The sequence below is a fragment of the Diceros bicornis genome, chromosome 33 (assembly GCF_020826845.1).
Source record: "Diceros bicornis minor isolate mBicDic1 chromosome 33, mDicBic1.mat.cur, whole genome shotgun sequence".
NCBI lineage: Eukaryota > Metazoa > Chordata > Mammalia > Perissodactyla > Rhinocerotidae > Diceros > Diceros bicornis.
In genome coordinates, this window is record NC_080772.1 from 12402571 (window position 1) to 12419892 (window position 17322).

Consider the following 17322-nt stretch of genomic DNA (forward strand, 5'->3'; position numbering starts at 1 on the left):
GGGAGTAAGGCAGGAGGCAGTTTCTACTGAAAGCCTGTGTTTTAGTGTGTTTACCAGAATCGCTCTTTGGGATGATGATCTTACCTGTTCTAAGAAGACAACTTAAAGGGATACTACAGACGGTCATCTTCTCCACTTAAAAAAGGAATTCAAGAACAGGTGTTGTGGTTTTATACTTGCTCCCCAGTGACAAAGGCTGAAACAACCCTCAAGTTCCTCAAACCTTTACTCCTTACTAGTGAAGTCAAGGCCACCTCTATACCTTCTCGTTTCCTCAACAATTACACAATCTATGATGATTATTTGCAAAAGACAAAGGATATGTATGTGTTTGTGTGTGTGTGTATGTGAGAAAGACAGACAGACGGAGAGAGTTAAAATTATTGAATAAAAGGAAATCAGATCTGTCATCAAAGCTTCAAGTCTATTCTGATAAATTGGTTTTTTTCTCGATAAATTCAGATTAACTTCTCCAAATGATTTAATTTAATACCTTTACAAAGAAATAAAACCATATGAATCCTTCACAGTAAAGGGGAAAAAAGCTTATGAATTTATTCCATATTTTTATTTTTGCCCATTTTGAGTAAAAATAGGCTTGCAAAAATTCTTAAGAACAGGCATTTTCTGGCCTTAAAATGCACATTTTTAGCCAATATTAATTACAGGGTGCTAGCTACTGAAACCCTATACATTCCTCAGTAGAACTACTTAAAAATTAAAGATTAAGAATGTGAGGGTCTTGATCAAACATTGCAACTACTAGCCCTGGGCATCTGATGTGGGCTAAGACAGAGGGATTTGCTTGCTAACCGAACTTATACAGGTAAATATCTTAAATACTATAGGTTAAGTGCTAATAATTGCTTATTTTTACATTTTTCATCTGGCAAAAAACAGTTTGCAAATTTATTTTGTTCCAAAAGATCGAACATTGGTCAGACTGTTCTAGCTAATGATGGGATTACTTGACTGCGGATACAGATTTTTCCTGAGAGCATAGCTTTAGATAGAGTTAATCTCGACTATCAAAGAGTATTTCAGTTTTGTGCTTCTGAAAATCATCACCGTAAATCACATGAATGGAAATGTCTATAGACATATTTAAGTAAAGAAAAACATTCTTAATTCCTTTTGCTGTGATGATATATATACGTGAGCTATGCTATACATTCCTTAAGGACCAATGTTGTGCTAAATGTACTATAGAGAGAAAAAAAAGACTTTGGAAATGACATAGGTTTAAAGTCCTTTGACTAATTCCACCGGGATTATTCAAGTGCTTGGAAGGGGAGGGGGGTGGAAGCAAGGATAGAAAGGAGACAGATATTAGTGCCTGTTGTAATTACTATGTTCCCCATGGTCTGAAATGCTAAAAATGAATGTTTCCTCTATTATGAGGATATAAACCTTTCTCACTACAAAGCTATTAGCATATATAATGCACATGTCTGAAAACCATGGCTTCTCTGTCATTCTTTTGAGACCTTTGGGGACCTGGGTTATTGTATAGTCCTGAATTATAGCCAAGGCATAATTTGTAGTCCTCTAGTTTTCCAGCATATTTTAAAATATCGGTTTAAGCAATCTTACTCATATTTAATGGTTGAGTCCTTTCTAACAAATTAAAATGTTTGCATTGTCTTAACTCTGGAAAAAAATTGCTATACAATTTACAAAAGAGAAGACACATTAATATACCTCATTAAGTGCCGGCATTTCTCTCAACAGGATGATTTAAAAATGTAATTCTAGAAATGTATTAATGTTACATTTCTTTAAAAATGAATAAACAAGCTCTCAGAAGTCAAAACACATATAAACTCTTGATTTGCTTACACCATTCTAGGGCATATAGAGTCACAAGAAAATGAATGACATTAATGTGTACCTTTTGTACAAATACATTTCCTCCTGTATTTAGGGGCAGAAATTGTGCCTTACTGTACTCTACATTTTTTCCCTGATTTCAGTTCTTTCATCACAACGGTAGAATAAAACAAGAAATGTTACTTCCCTTATTCAGTTTTATTTCAATCCTTGTCAATTTAGCATATTTTAAATAGTCTGTATAATTTTTAAAAATAAAAGCACCATTCTAATGTTAATTTGGATCAATCTTCCAAACATATGATTCTAGGTTTCTAAAAGGGGCCCTCTGGAGGGGGCTTTTTAAAAGAGAACAAAAAAGTACCCTGAGGCTGCCCAATTCACATTTAACCTACTTACATGAAGAAGGAACTGCTTTGGTTAAGAATAAACTTCCACAAGCTCAGGTTCAAGCTAAACACGCCAGCATATTAGTGAGGAAATGAGACAGCAAATAGTAACTCCTTTCATACTAGTAAAAGAATACTGTATTTATTTAAAACAGTTGGCAGAAATTCTCATTTTAATTAAATTACATTTACTGAAGTAACATTTTCATAATTAAAAAAAACAACCCATTTCTCCCAAACAGCCAGCAAAAAATAATCACAGTAACTTAAAATGGGCAGAGGAGTAATGTGATTGTTAGAATAAATGTGTCTAATTTGGATTACAATTGCGCATCAATTCGGTGGTTTTCAGTGATTCAGAAGCCATTATTATCCTCTGTTGCCATGTAACGTTAACACAAAGTAGTTAGCAAGTTTTGTTATTAATGATTTTTTAGAGGAAGTAACTTAGTACAAGTTTCAGATCTTACTATATTTTTATTACTTGCGTATTAGAATCCTAGAATATTAGTTTAGATCAGATTAAAGATATTCTAATCTGACCTCTTCCTTTTGAAAAAGAGAAAACTGAGTCTAGATTACTTTAAATGACCTGTTCTTAACCATTTAACTAGTTAGAAAGACTAGTTCTGGAACTCAGGGGCTTTCCGATGCACAGCTCTGTCACAGAGCTGAAATATTTATACCTTCGTAGATGACAGAAGGAAAAGAGAGAAAATGGTGCACCATCTATGTGGATTATGGTTGAAACAAAATCCCATTCCAAGCTAAGGTTCAGTTTCTTTCACTCTTAGTTTCCTCCTTCTAAAAGTTCCCATGAGAACCAAAGTTCATGTTCTCGAGGGAACAAAAATTGTCAAATAATCAGATTAAATCTCATGTATTGACAAAACCAGTGAGCGAAGAATATGTTTCCGTGATTTACCAATGACAGCTGGAGTGAGAGCAGAATCTTCCACGAGAAACAAAACAAAACCAATTCTGAATGCTGAATTCCTCCAAATACACAAAAGCTGTCCAAATGGGTCAAACGATCAACTTCAGTCATAGAAGCTACACAGGAAAAAGGTGGAACGTATAAAGGAGGAGGGAAAGTATACCAAACCACGGGGAACGTAGAACCACCCTCTTTCTTCTCAGCTACTGCTGAATGCCGGTCTGGTGAAGAGTAAAAAGCATTAAATGGGAGCCAGCCCTGATGGCCTAGTGGTTCAAGTTTGCCGCACTCTGCTTTGGCAGCCCAGGTTAGGTTCCTGGTCATGGAACCACACCACTCATCTGTCAGTAGCCATGCTGTGGCAGCAGCTCACATAGAAGCACTAGAAGAACCTACAACTATCATGTATAGCCATGCACTGGGGCTTTGCGGAAAACGAATAGAAAAAAGGAGGAAGATTGGCAACAGATGTTAGCTCAAGGCAAATCTTCCAAAAAAAAAAAAAAAGAAAGAAAGAAAGAAAAAAAGCATTAAATGGCATAGCTATGCCAAATAAAACTTCTACCATTCTGAAAAGGACTCACAATAGTTTCACACCTGTGCTGCTGCATAATTTATGAGCAAATATGTCATGGTTAAAGCCTAGACAGGCTTTAGGAAGTAAGAAGTTTGCTACACTTGTACAAAAGGTGAGCTTTCATTGGTATCCTTCTCCATTATTAGGTCAAATCAGAGTACAAATGAGTGAAACAACCACACAATTGCTTTTTGAGAACAAATTAACAACATATTAAACACTTACAATCTTAACTAGTTGCAGCGCAAAAATAAAATAAATACAAGTTAAATTCTATTATACTAGACATTTGTCACAATGAGTAACAAAAAAGAGCCCCTGTCCTTTACTAATTATGGATTGCCTGCCATCTTTTTTCAAATTATGTCTCATAGCTCAATTAAATAGATCCCACAAATTCTTTGCATTGCAAAACTTCCCCCAAATTCTTTCAGTAACAATCCATTATTTTTTCTGCTCTGTGGAACATTGAGTTGAACCATAGTATGAAGGCCATTTAAATGCAGCTACCCTTAAGAAAAAACAAACAAAAATTCTCCCTAAGAGTCTAATTTGAAAATTAATTTCCTTGTTCACTGTCAGTTATTTTTAATTTACAAGCTTGTGGGTCAAACTCATTATGAACAAAAGGTCATTATGACTAAAATGCAACAAACCTTAATATTAATAAAAAAAATGCATAACCTTGCATAGGATTGAACCCAAACTGCTAAACACACCAATATCATGCAAACTATGCTCCACAGATCACTAATGTGCCTGGAGATATTAACAGATATTGTGGTGGAAGAGGAGAGAATTTCAAACTGTACTGAGTTAGGCCAAGTTGAACAAGTGCCATTTTTGCAGCAGAACCTCTTAGTACCTCTTAATCTCACTGCAAATCTAGAAGAATGGGGGTTTGGTATGCTATTATTTTCCAAATTTATTTAAGCATGGAAACCAAATTTCCTAGAATCTTCCTTCATTCGTGGAAAAGAAAAAGAAAAACAAATACAGCTTAGCTAATGTTCGAATTTAAAACTACAATAATAACAAACATAACACGTTATTTCTAAACACATTCCCTCCCTCCAAATGCATTGTGGAAAACTGAAGCTTACAGTGTCTGCAAGCTTGGCTTACCCAAAGCCACTCCTAGTAAGTGGTGGAGATAGGAATTCACTCCAAGGATCAGGCTCCTTCTACTACAAAAAACAGAGAAGCTTTTCTCCTTTTAAAAACCACATCCCTGATTAGAATTGTGGGCACAAGTTTAAAAAATGAAGACTTTATTGTACCTACCTACTTTGCATATCTGACACACTAAATATTTTTTATACATCTTTCTCTGATGGCAAATGATATTTCTTTCCTTGACTTCCCAAAATATAAAATCCTATCTGTCATTTCTTTTCTAGTATGAAAAGGTAAAATTATAATAATAATTATTATATACAATTATTATAGATAAAATAAGTAACTTGTGTGAACTGAAAAAATTACTTGTGAATATTAGACTGTATAAATGGGAACAATAATGGAGTGAGTTCATATATGCAAAGCTCTTTTAACCATGCCTGACACACAGACAGTGATATATAAATGTTTGACATTATTTATGTTTACCATGCATCTACATAGGACCTCATTCTTGCATATTTAGCATTCACACAAGTTTCCTGGAGACCTCTGTATTTTATCAGTAATTTAATGAAACGTACTCACTAATTCTGAACGGTGAAAATAATTTTTTAAAGGTAGAAAAAAAACATGATATTTTTCCCAATGTCCAATAAGAAATAACATTCTCTACGAGGTTATGGGGCATAAAATTGAATATAATATAGTCTCGGTACTGACAGGGCTTCACAGAGACCTCATGGGGAGATGGTTATAAAGGAGGAGGAGGCAGAGAATGAAGACGAAAATAAGAAGCAGGGAAAGGAGGAGAAGAAAAGGAAGAAAAAGGAGGATGAGGAGAAGAAAGAGGAGCAAAAGGAGGGGAAAGGAGGGCAAGGGAAAGAAGAGGAAGAAGAAAGTGAAAGAATAAAACCAACTTTTATTAAGACTTACGCTTGTGTACCAGATATTCTAAGTGTTTTACACATTTTTGTTCTATTAATCTTTGTAACAACCCAAGATGTTTGGTAATATTATCTCCATTTTACAGACTGGTGAGGTGAACCTGCTACCATCATGATGTGAGGGCTGGAGCCAAGTCACATTCCCAGCCAGCCTGATTGTGAAACCTACTTTTGCAACCACTTCACCAACAATGACAATGTTACCTACTGTCCTAAGGTTAAGATAAGGTATACGGAGGCAGCTATTGCCCCAGAGGAAGCGCATCGAGCTCCAGCTGGGTCTGGTGAGGCTGGAAGGGCTTCCTGGAAGGAGTGATGTGGAGATGAGTTTGCAGGAGTTAGCCTGGTGACGCAGAAAAGGGGCCTCTGAGGCAGGGAGAGTAGCCCCCGTGAATTCGTGGTGGCTGAAACAGCAAGGCCCACGCAGGTTCAAGGGCATAATGCATGTGAGGGAGTGTTGAGAGCAGACACCTGGGAGGAAGCCAGGAGTCCAACCAGGAGGGCCTGTGTACCACACAAAGGAGTTGACAGCAAGAAGGATGGATATTCAAGTGATCCATTGAGAAGTGATGATGGCTGACTTCAGGCAGAGGAAGTAGCAAAGGAAAAGGGGGTGGCGAATAGAAGAGAGATTTATTTCAAGAACAGAGAGGTATTAGCAATTCACTGGATGTAGAGGATGATAAAGTAGAAACAATCTAGAATCCCTCCCAGGGTGTCAGCTTGGGTGACCAGGTAATTGGTACAATTCTCCACTACAGGGATTATTAGCAAGGAAACACGCAGGATTGGGAGGGAAGGTCTTACGTTTGAACCTCTTTATTTTGAGATGCAAGATATTTAATTACAGATGCCTAAATGGCAATTGAATATAGAGGTTTAGAAATGAGGAGAGAAATCCATTGAAGATATAATTTTTAAGACATTGGTTTATGAGTAGTGGTTGAAGCCATTCGTTTGGGATCAACCACCCTGGAAAACTATGTTTATAGAAAAAAGGTCCAAAGACAAGCACTGGGTAACACCAGCAGTTATGACACAGGCTCTTACCCACACCGTTCAAAAGCTCAGCACACTCCAACCAGAGACATCTCCAAAGCAGACCATGATTTTCAGTGCATTAAGCAGCATTGGGTCATTCATCTATGAGGTCCACAGAAGAAGAACATGGGAAGAAATAGGCGGAAAGGTACAAGAAAAAATAGGGTATGTTGTACAGTAAGTCAGATACCAAGAGGAGAGATTTCACAAAGAAAAGTGTCCAATACATTTGGCAACATGGAGAGCATTATTGACCTTTCAGAGTGATAAGGGCCTAAGAAAGATGTAGGGCAATGAAGAGTCAGAGCAGATGGAGACAGTGTACAACATGAGTAGATGGAACTTTCAAAAAGTTTGATTGTAGGGGCCGGCCTGGTGGCGCAAGCGGTTAAGTGCGCGCGCTCCGCTGCGGCGGCCCGGGGTTCGCTAGTTCGGATCCCGGGCGCGCACCGAAGTACTGCTTGGTAAGCCATGCTGTGGCGGCGTCCCATATAAAGTGGAGGAAGATAGGCACCGATGTTAGCCCAGGGCCATCTTCCTCAGCAAAAAAAGAGGAGGATTGGCGGATGTTAGCTCAGGGCTGATCTCCTCACAAAAAAAAAAAAAAAAAAAAAAAAGTTTGATTGTAAATGGAAGAAGATAAGAGCGAAAGCTGAAGAGCAACTTGGGTTCGAGTATTTGAATTTTCAAGATGGAAGAGATATGAGCATTCTCAGAACACAGGGAGCCTCAAGATGGAAGACATGGGAAAGAGAAGACAGTTGTTGGATCACTCGGATGAGGAAAAGGTGTAGAGAGCACAGGTGGAGGTCTCTGTCTTGTTTGTAAAGAGGGATGCTGTCTCTACTAAGATAGAAGAGCATTAAGAAAGGATAAATAGTGGGTACAGACAGGTTTTTAGATGTTGTGGCTAGAACACCTAAATATTTGTTCACTTAGTGACCTCTATGTTCTTCTGAAGTATGTTTCAAGGTCATCTTCTGAAAATGACAAGGTATGTGGGATAGCAAGTTTGAAAAAGATGTAAAAATGTGCAATTACCTCTGAAGGGGATGAGAGAGGTGACTGACGCTATCCTAAACATGACTGCATCCTGAACAAAAGTAATTTTTTAAAAAACTCCCTGTAAAATAGAGAATACTAACCACAGAAAAAGCTAGAAATATCTTTCAAAATAAGAAAACATAATGTTTCTGATTTTTCAGCTAGGGATTGTATCTACAGAAGAGAATGATTACCAGCTACATTATAAATTACAAATTGGTGGAAATATTTTTTCCCTTTTGTTCCTCTTTCTACAATAGTCATGAAAAGCCCACAGACATGGGGGAGGGTGTCAAGGGTAAGGCAAGTTTAGTGTCTGATTCACTGAGATTTCATTTTGAAGGAGGGAGTAAATGAGGAAGAGTAGGGATTGAAGGTGAGGAGTGGCTTTGGAGCAGAAGGAAATTCTCAGAAGGTCAAAATTCAATTCACACTTGTGTTGACACACTCTCCATCCTTTTTACATGCCACAAAGCACCAGCCAACTGCTTAGGTCTTAGGAACCGGACAAATTTACAAAGCTTCATACAGCTTGCTATCCACTCAGGGGAGCTTTTCCCCCTTGGATATTAATCCCCAGAATAGAAAATGCTCCTTTCTTAATTAACTGTTCAATTATCAAATTCTAACAACAGCTTGCCATGTTTTTATTTTAAGGAGTAGCACATTTAAAAGTAAAAGTATAAAGAATTTCTGGGGAAGGAATTACAGAAACATTAAAACACATTCATTTTAGAGTTAAGGGAAAGTCAAACTTCCATACACTTTTCTTGGTTACAATGCCCTGAAGTGTTAAATTATGGTTGTGTCCAGAAAGACAAAAGTGAAAGGAAACCTGAACAATGACCTGTGAACTTCATCCAGGTAAGTAGGTTTTGAGCAGAGGTGGCTATGAGGATTCATGGCATGGACATTCAGTTGAATGTTGATCTATATCTACTCACTGAGTAGTCCAAATTACTGGCTCTGTCATGCTGGGATCCAGCTACTTAGAGCTATGGCCAAAGAAGTTAAACCTAGATAAATTAGGAATTTAAAAGAAATTCCAAATTGTTTTAAATTTTCTGTTCTATTTTCTTAAGTTTTCATGTTTTCCCTTTGCATAGAGTATTGTAGAGTACTCATAATTTTATCAGTTGATCAAAATATGAATATAAAGAAATAAAGTTAAAATTATATCAAGGAGATCACCTTTTAAGTTCTTTAAAGGCCTGAGCTTCCTCTAATTTTCTGGCATTTTCCCTCCTTCTCCCTCAACCTCCCCAGGGACCAGCAGATAACACATTATAGATGTTCAGGTAAATGAAAAATGAATTGAAATCCATTGTAGTTCAAGAATACGGGTTTTTTTTTAAAATTTGTACCTATATAAAAAATAGATCAACATGACCAAAAAGGAAATAAAACTTCTCTATTTCTAATCAGTGCAAGGATACCAGTTTTGATTGTATCCTTCCTTGATCATCAAGGCATTCTCACATAGACATTAAAAAAAAGAAAAAGGGGCCAGCCCGGTGGCGCAGCGGTTAAGTGAGCGCGCTCTGCTTTGGCGGCGGGGGGTTTACAGGTTCGGATCCCGGGCGTGCACCGACGCACCGCTTGGTAAGCCATGCTGTGGCGGCGTCCCATATAAAGTAGAGGAAAATGGGCACGGATGTTAGCCCAGGGCCAGTCTTCTTCAGCAAAAAGAGGAGGAGTGGCATCGGGTGTTAGCTCAGGGCTGATTTTCCTCATAAAAAAAAAAAAAAAGAAAGAAGAAAAGATCTTTTTGCAGTCATGTCCGTAAGTATATTGCCTTTTAGGTAGAAACATTGCTGAATTTCTTTTTCTTCTCTTACCACTGGTGGTTTGGCACTGGTGGATTACAGTAGATCAGTGACATCATCATATCCAAATGCTGCAGGAAGGGTTCTTACTCAAGAATAAGAGCAGAGAAAACTGCCTTATGTAAAAGACATGTTTTAAAAAATAATATTTCTTAGGGAAATACACAAACTATGCTAATAATCGACAAGTTACATAGTACTGAATTAAAGAATTAGTTGTTTGGTATCTTGCTCTGAACACAGCCACATAGCTGCATATACAGAGAATTTGAAACTACAGAGATCTTTGCAGACCACGAGACTATCTTTTCTAGCTGTAGTGTCTTAACGTTGAGAAACATGACTAAGCACACATCATTTATCAAATATAGTATTTCTAATTCTTCCATTATTATATTTCAGCTACTTCAAGTGCCATAAGAGGCTAACCCCGTGGCGTAGCAGTTAAGTGTGCACGCTCTGCTTTGGTGGCCCGGGGTTCGCAGGTTCAAATCCCGGGCACACACGGATGCACTGTTGGTAAGCCATGCTGCAGCGGCGTCACATATAAAGTAGAGGAAGATGGGCACAGATGTTGGCCCAGGGTCAATCTTCCTCAGCAAAAGGAGGAGGATTGGCATCGGATGTTAGCTCAGGGCTAATCTTCCTCACAAAAAACAAAAACAAAAACAAAACAGAAACAAGTGCCGTTAAGTTTAATATTTTTAAATAGAACAAAATCTATTATTTATAACACATAAGAGATGGTAATAATTTCATTTTCTCTTCATATTTTCAATAAAATTTCAAAAGTGTTTTTTATATTGCTTGGCATTATTTATAATTGTTGTCAAACTCAAATACTTGTATTTATGATACTAACTAAAAGTAATTAAACTAATTTACACCAAATATATGACAGGGCAGCTATTTACAAATAATCTTACACATAAATGATTCTCCCACATTTTGGCTGTCTTCTGAATGGTTAAAAGTTTAAGTTTAAAGGGAAAGTTAAGGCACAACACGTGCACTTTTTTATGGGTTTCTTCTATCTACACAATGAAAAAATGGAGTTGAATTTCTAAACTAAGGATTCAAATAATAACAAGAACCAATACAATGATCCTACCTGGGAACATGCAAACCTCTATCTATGCTTTAGCTTCTGATCTTAGAAGGGATTAGAAACATCTCAGAATTCTATGAACTTGGTTAGGTTAGATTCCATAACCATTATAACCTCTACATTTTGTTAAACATTCCTTTGCTATGCTCTAGAAGTCATCAGGAAAACCTCAAAAAATGGATGATAACAACAATAGCAACAACCAATATCCAAAACTTATTGAGCAAAACTACACTAAATACGTTGTTTGAAACCAAATAGGGTTGGAAGGGGTGTGGGGATCATGGCTGTAGTATTCAGAGTCCAATTTTATTTTGAGGCCGGCACAGAGAGTAGAATATTTTTTATCTTAGTTTTTATACCACAGAATTTGAGTCCTCAAGACATTATCATTGGACAGTCTCCAAGAAAATTAAACACAAATCCTGAGCTAGAAAAGAATGTTCATGGTCTCCATAAATCTATTTAATGAAAATTGAATCTTCCCTTGGACACATTGGAAGACCTGACTTAAACAATATTAAGTGTTCCATCTAGAAGTGACATAACATAATATGCTCCGTTCACACCTCTGCCCTCCAGAGGACCCCAAAATACACCCCTGAGTTGTGACCGGCCACTCTCTCAAAGACCTTTCACCTAAATAACATGGGTCCAGTGTGGCTTGTAGATATTATTATGTAGAGATAAAGCATTAATTTTCAAAATTCACAATACATTCTTCCATTTCCCCACTGCCCTTCATAATTTATATATTTTGCTTTTTTTTTTTAAGCTTGCATTGTCTGGATAATAATTTTAATCCTCCACTTCAACCCATGGCAATAAGCACTGCCACAGAAATAAGTAACCTTGGGTATGTCGCTTTACCTCTCAGTTTCTAATTTCTCTGACTATAAATCTGTCTGCAAACATGCCATATAGCAGTTCTCTGAACAAACATCTATCAAACTGCAATTGAGCAGAGGCAAAGAACTTGTGCTCTCTGCTAATATTGCTACCCAAGTGACCCCAGGATAGGTAAAAAAGAAATACATTAATAACCAGCTAATAAATGTACTTTCTAGATTTGCATTTCTTAACAAAATATTGAATATTTGTAGAACAGAGAAAAAGCAGCAAGTGAAGAGTGAAACACCTTCCTGGTGAGAAAACTGATCATTGATCAAGCAATAAGTATTGAATTCATGTATATCTACCATGTATCCTGTAAGATATCCAGACAGATCTAAATGAAAAACGTCTGGCTCCTAAGAGCTGAACCTAATTGTTGAGACATTATTTATTCACAAAAAATGATGAAGTAACAATGAAATACAGCATAAAAAACAGTGCCAATATTAAGTACTAAAATATAGTAGACTGCTTCTGAATGTTAAAGATAGGGATTGAAATTAGAGAAAAATCAACATAAACTGGGATCAGGAAAAGTTTAGAAGGAAGATGTGGGCCTTGACTCTCTGCTTCACAGGAAGCAAAGAAGTTGGGTCCAGCATGAGTATTCAAGGTGAGAGAGTGACACAGAAAAGACAGAGACCCAAGAATGTCTAACACTCAGAGAGAGCATGAGATTCCAGCCTTGGGAAACAGAGGGCTAGCATCATGGGGAGTCCACACAAGGTTTAAGACTGCATGCAGGACAAAATAAGCAACCACTAGAGGAATGAGAAAGTTGAATTGTGACTAAGGGAGATCAGACTACCCATTAATCTTTTACATGTAAGCAGAATTGAAGGCAGGGACAGCAGATAAAGGCTCTCACGGTGACACAGCCATGGTGACACAGCGAGATGGTACTGGTGAAAACAGGAATTTGAGCACAATCCAAGAAGACAAAGTGACAAAATGTATTAATATGATGAAGAAAAGAGTGCAAAGATTTCCAGATTTTTAGCTTGAAGGACCAGAAGAACAAAGACAATAATGGCAAAAATGGTGAAAGGGAGACAGTTGACAAGTTTGATTTTGGATATGCTGGCTTGAAAACATCATAAATATAAAACTGAAGAATCACAGGATTTGAAGTCTAGTGGTTAGTTTTTTAGTCAGCAGAGTCATAGCTAAAACCATGACAACCGATGTGCCCACCATAGTGAGGGCAGAGAGGAAGGCCCCAGCTGAAGGGTGACAAAGACTCTCCTTGACCCAACTTTAGTCAGGCTCCTCAGAGCCCTCTTCTCAACTATGCCTCAACCTTGGGCTTCAGTGACCATCTTTGCAGTGTCCAGTTTATCAAGAATCCTGCCAAGATAGGTTAGACAGACTCCCCCCACCCTCGATATCCAATCAAATTCCTCATCCCCTATCATTTCACCCTTAATATCCAACCACCCCGGCCTGCCTTCAGCAAGAATCCTATTAGGTCAATTTAGCAAGAATTTTCCTACCCTTGGTAATTACCTTTAATAATTTTCCAACCACCAATCTGTCCCTTCCAAATAGCTCCCTGACTATAAATCCCCACTTATTCTTGCTGTATTCAGAGTTGAACCTGATCTCTCTCCCCTACTGCAATAGTCTTGAATAAAGTCTTCATTAACATTTTGACAAGTTTCACAATAATTTTTTCTCCAACAAAGGTCAAGTCAAATGGCTTACCCATCATTAAGGGGTCGTGAAGCGTCCATGTGAAACGGAGAGAGAAGAAGGCTGAAGAGCTCAGGAGACCAAGAAAGAGCAAGGTACAGTAAAACAATTGAGAAGAATCTTTCAAGAAGAGGGACTTCCACTGTACAATACACATCCGAGAGAAGCCAGGAAGGATAAAAATGACTTAGCTGGAGGAATTCAATGTTTGCGTCTGAGGAAGCACACTAGTAAGAGGGTTGAAGTGAAAGTCACACCGCAAGGGGCTGATAGGCAAAACTACTGAAGAAGTGAAAACTGCAGTCATTGGCAAAGCAAACTAAAGACCCAAGGATACAGGAGCTTCTCACTACCGGGAAATATCAGAGAGACAAGGAAGAGAATGTGGAAGGGTCTTTGAATGATGCTTCTTAACTCTGGCTTCGCCCATGATGCTGAACATGAGTTTTTACAATGGTGAAATTGGAGTCAAATCAAACACAACTACTTAGCCTTTTAAAAAGAATTGTTGGGCCGGCCCGGTGGCTTAGCGGTTAAGTGCACGCGCTCTGCTACTGGCGGTCCGGGTTCGGATCCTGGGTGCGCACCGACACACCGCTTCTCCAGCCATGCTGAGGCCGCGTCTCACATACAGCAAGTAGAAGGATGTGCAACTATGACATACAACTATCTACTGGGGCTTTGGGGGAGAAAAAAAAAAAGGAGGAGGATTGGCAATGGATGTTAGCTCAGAGCTGGTCTTCCTCAGCAAAAAGAGGAGGATTAGCATGGATGTTAGCTCAGGGCTGATCTTCCTCACACACACACACACAAAAAAAGAATTGTTAATAATGTCAAATGCATAATTTTGATATCATGTTAAACTAAGCATGTGCTTTTGGCCTCTTCCTACTTGGAAATCTCTATTCCTTAGAGGTAAAAATATACAATGTGATGAATATAATGGTTATTTTTCCTGCTGGCAATTTTTTGCTATTAGGATAGTTAATTGTTATAAATAAATCATCTCTCATGTATGTTTTCAGTTAAAACAATATTTCTATTCAAAAAGATATTCTTTCCATTAGATATCACAGGTCAGATATTTTTAGCACCCAAAATGGTAGCCCCACATTTAATTATATTCTGCCTTATACTTTTTTCTAGCTTTGCCATCTATGGTGTCTCCAGATACTTAAATTCAGGGAAAACATAGTCTAATAACAAAAACAACCACTATGACACTATCGGTAGCAATACCAGAATATCATTTGTATTGCACTTTACAAAGCAATTTCACATGCATTATCTCGTAATTTAATCCTCACAACAATCCAAAAAGTCAGTAGTATTTTCTCATTTTACCAAGCAGATCGAAGGCAGAGAGAGTCAGAACGGGCCAGAGTCACAGAGCTCTTTGTTCCGCCAATTTCCCAACACACTTTCAGATGCCCAAAGTCTATACTGTGACTCCACCTCCCTCTTTCCCTTATAAGCTTCAATAGACATATTTTACCTTTTCTCGAGAATGCATGTAAGTTTAAAGTGTCTCCTTCAGTCCTTCATCATAAAGTCTCTGTAGGAGTGAGGTCATTCACTTCTAAAATGGGACATGACCGGAAGAGGCACGATGCTTGGCACCCAAGAATGTATGTCTCATTGCTCTGGTCCCTAGGTCTCTGACATCCTATAGAGTTCCCCGAAACATACAGGACATATACAAACATAGACTTGCTATTATTGTGGCACAGAAAACTATTCCTGTACTTATTCCCTCCTGGTGGGAATCAGAAGGTTCCAGATAGCCTTAATGAAAGACTAAGACTTTTCCAGATTAAGAGCCTGAACAATTGACATTTTATTTACATGGTTGATACTGAATGAAGTTCGATACTTATTGATTCTTGCTCGTTTGCTAAGGGCTGCGATGTAGAAAACGTGCTATTAAAAAAGGAAAATTTATTTATTGGAGTATAAAGAAGGGAGGCAATTGAAAGTCTGGCAACTCTATATATGGAACATTCATCTTGGCCCCTTAATGGTAAGACAAGTGAGAAACGTAATAAGTGGCAACTCATTGCTTCCAGTGCAGCCTTGGTTGTACTTGGGAACGCATGCACTGTTACAGGGAGAAGAAGAATCGGCTTAGGAAGGAAGAAATGAAGAAAAAAAGGAAACGGAGCAAAAAGTTTTATCCACACAGACAGCTAAATTATGAAAAATATTAGTACTATAACCAAGAATCATAAAGCCTAATTCTACTTGCACTATATCTCAAGGTTGGGGACACGTAGAGTTTCATGGGCTAGTTTATGAACCTTGGGACAGAGGAGAGATGGCAAGCAAGTGGCCTGAGCAGTCACCATCTCTGCAGTCCTAGAGGAAACTCTGCCAGTCATCACTCTGCCTCACAGAGCCTGGAACAGCAGCCCCTACCCACTGGAGGGAGTTCACCTGAGGGTTGGTGGAAATTATAAATCTTTACATGCTGTATCTGACAGTGCACGTGGAAGGTTTTTAAATGGGAGGAATTTGATTCTTCTACAGGAAGAGAGTTTTCAAATTAATTCAGGATCACAGCACAAATGAGTTGAGAGAGAGTAAAAGTTTTGATATGGCTCCTACACAAGACTCTTGCAACTCCTTAAGCAATACACACTCACTTGCTTAAGGTTTTTTCATATTTCTGTTATTGGGCAACAGAAGAGGGACTTGATGTGTCTAGGTGGCTTTAAGTTTCACATTTTGATTGCACATTCAGAGCATCACTCAGTGTCTCTGAAAAGCAGCGCTTGAAAAAGTGTCTTTACATGACGTCTAAGAAAAGTAGAATAAAACACCCCTGAAAGTATTGATCATGTTACTTGGGAAAGCTCTAATAACTGTGACTTGTCAGGCAGAGTGAAGCACTAGCTTCCTTTGGCATCATGTTCAAAGCAACGGTGAAGGAGTGAATAAAATTGAGGCAAAGAAATAACAGGTAACTCCATCCTGTTTTAAAAAGCCATGGATACTGACAATGGGAGTTATTTGAAAAAAGGGAACATTGCATGGCACGTTTTCCATGGCTATTGTAATGCAATACCTTTACCAAAAATTGTGTATGTATTTCTTTCCATTTTCCATAATTTAAGCTGAATCACTGAATATTTATAAAGAGGAAAAAGGATAAAAATGTTTTACCTTGAGCCATAATAATCAGAGAGATTTGTTTTAATTTGGTTCTTTGATCTGAACGTTTCAAGTCAACTAAAGCCGTGATTTAATTCATTTTCTCTGAGAATACCTTTTTGAAACAGCAACATCATTTTAGTTGAGTTCTAATCTTACCCTACTCTTGTTAACACTGTTTGATAAGCTCATAACTAGTGATTTTTGGATATCAGTTCAATTTTATTTCATAACACTTTTTATTTATTTGGCTTGGCTTTAATTTGGAAAAGGTTTATATCTTTTCTTTTTTTTTTTTTTTCAGATTAGAGAAGAACCACTTATGCCTTCAAAGTCTGCTTTTAAAGAAAATCTCCCACAGAGAATCAGGGAATTGAAGGTACCACTCTTCAACAGGCCAGTTTGGTCAAACCCCATCCACGAGGCCTTGAGGCCATGAGATGGGAGGTTTCCTCGAGTCAAACAGCACTGTTGAAATCTACTTACGACAATACTGGGGGTTTGCTGGCAAACAGTATGACTGCACAGCTATAACTATCTTAAAATATATTTATGGACATGCATTTTAATTAATTAATGCTTGTGTCCTGTACATCTCTACCCTTCATACACGCATTACACACATATTTGTTTAATGTCTTCTAGGTGTGGGCACAATGCTCATTGTTAAGGGAATAGAAAAATAAACAAGATATGGATTTTGCCCTGAAGGGAAGAGGAAGCTAAAATTTACGGGACACCTACCATGTTTCATACCCTAGACTGTAT

General features: G+C 37.9%; 1 protein-coding gene across 1 annotated transcript in view; it reads right to left on the reverse strand.

Moving 5' to 3' along the window:
* TOX (thymocyte selection associated high mobility group box) overlaps positions 1-17322 on the reverse strand; it is a 294622-nt gene that overhangs the window by 242844 nt on the left and 34456 nt on the right. The window lies entirely within an intron of this gene.